Source organism: Macaca fascicularis, chromosome 16 (genome assembly GCF_037993035.2).
Source record: "Macaca fascicularis isolate 582-1 chromosome 16, T2T-MFA8v1.1".
Classification (NCBI taxonomy): Eukaryota; Metazoa; Chordata; class Mammalia; order Primates; family Cercopithecidae; genus Macaca; species Macaca fascicularis.
In genome coordinates, this window is record NC_088390.1 from 75,646,653 (window position 1) to 75,649,175 (window position 2,523).

Here is a 2,523-nt window from a genome sequence, read left to right on the forward strand (position 1 = left end):
TCTTGCCTCCCCTCCCCAGCCTCCTCATTCGCCCTCACACCCCGACCTGGGACGTCCTCCTACTTAGGGTGCCTGTAGTTCGCGGAGTGTTCTCATCAAAGTCTGGGAATGCGGCAGATGCTGAATTTGCCAAATGGCCTGAGACACATGGCATCTGTGAGAGACTGGATACTGCACTTACTTTGCTAAAAATATCTAGTGTTTTAGGCCGGGCGCAGTGGCTCAAGCCTGTAATCCCAGCACTTTGGGAGGCCGAGACGGGCGGATCACGAGGTCAGGAGATCGAGACCATCCTGGCTAACACGGTGAAACCCCGTCTCTACTAAAAAATACAAAAAAAAAAACTAGCTGGGCGAGGTGGCGGGCGCCTGTGGTCCCAGCTACTCGGGAGGCTGAGGCAGGAGAATGGCGTGAACCCGGGAGGCGGAGCTTGCAGTGAGCCGAGATCCGGCCACTGCACTCCAGCCCCGGCGACAGAGCAAGACTCCGTCTCAAAAAAAAAAAAAAAAAAAAAAATCTAGTGTTTTGAGTTTCGTTACTCAAAGTGACCTAAATGGGGTCAAAAGTTATTAACACTGACATTACGTATTTTCCTCTCCAGATTTCTGTATAGTCACATTCCCTTGCAGACTTTTTTTTTATTCTGTCAATCCTGTGTACATCACGTTTTTTTTTTTTTTTTTACTTGTCTTTGTTTTCTCTGCTTCTCGAATTTAAACCAGATCTCCCCAACATACATTCTGCTTTCTAAATTCTTAGGGGGGGGGGGGGAACAAGGAATCAAGTGTTACTTATGGAATATGAATTAAATAGAAAATTCAAAGAGGTTCGTCAGAATCCTTGATGGTTAAAACAGCGGTCCCCAACCTTTTCAGCACCAGGGACCAGTTTCATGGAAGACAGTTTTTTCGGGGGGAGGGAGGATGGTTTGGGGATGATTCAAGCACGTTATGTTTACTGTGCACTTTATTGCTACTATTACTACCTTGTAATATATAATGAAATAATTATACAACTCACCGTAATGTAGAATCAGTGGGAGCTGTGAGCTTGTTTTCTTGCAACTAGGCAGTCTCATCTGGGGCTGATGGGAGACAGTGACAGATCATCGGGCATTAGATTCTCCTAAGGAGCACACAACCTAGATCCCTCACGTGCAGTTCACAATAGGGTTCTCACTCCTATGACAATCTAATGCCACTGCTGATCTGACAGGAGACGGAGTTCAGGCCCTAATACCAGCCATGGGGGGCAGCTGTAAATACAGATAAAGCTTCACTCACTTGCCCTCCACTCACCTCCTGCTGTGCTGCTTGGTTCCTCACAGGCCACAGATCCCAGAAGCAGTCCCTGGCCTGGGGAATGAGGACCCCTGGATTAAAAAGTCTAGCAGTGGGGGTTGGAGAAAGGGAGATAAGAATGTTCAAGAAACTACACTAGGAAACTAAAGAAGCCATGTAATGAAAACTATTCATGATATATTCTGTCCCTTTTTGGAATATCTAGAACGTTTTAGTTACAAATTCTCAATGGCCTAGGATTTGTGGCCAAGTAAAGAAAGATAAACTTGGTTAAAATGTTACTGAACCATACTTTCACCCCAACACTTCTCACTAGTACCCTTAACCTGCCTTAACTTCAGAAGTCTACTCATTTCTACGACTATTCTAGGCATTTGTTTCTTACATTTCTTATCCTTGTAATGTTCTCTATCATTCATTCTGTCTGCTTATGCTTTTACTCTCTTCAAAACGACATGACCAAAACCCAATTCTCTAAAAATCTCATCACCCCGGACAAAATGATCTCACTCTCCTCCCAACTGCATACATACTACCATCTTGTTCACATAATTTTGTTTATGTACCATCTCTTCAATTAAATTGTAAATAGTCTGAGGTTAAGAACTTTTTCTTGTCTTGTCTTTTTCTTTTCTTTTCTTTTTTTTTTTTTTTTTTTTTGGCTCTGTCACCCAGCCTGGAGTGCAGTGCTGTGATCGCAGCTCACCGCAACGTCTACCTCCCAGGCTCAAGCGATCCTTCCACCTCCGCCTCCTAAGTAGCCGGAACTACAGGTGCATGCCACCACACAGACTAGTTTTTCTATTTTGTTGTAGAGACAGGGTTTTGCCATGTTGCCCAGGCTGGTATCAAGCTCCTGGGCTCAAGTGATTCTCTGTCCTTGGCCTCCAAAAGTACTGGGATTACGGGCCTGAGCCACAGCACCCAGCCAAAAGCTGCTTCTTATACCAATTTAAATTTCCAAGTCCTATGCATCATAGTAAACAGTAAATATGATTAATGCTACCAATGAGAAAACATATGTAATAAGCAAGAATATGCAAATATTTTCATTTCCCCTACAAAATGTCACCACCCACTCAACAAAGTCTACCTACTCATAAAAGGGAAGATATCAATTCCCCTTATAGGATGAATGACAAAATTATGATGGTGATATTGTTTGGCTCTGTGTCCCCAACCAAATCTCACCTTGAATTGTAATATTTCCCACATGTCAAAG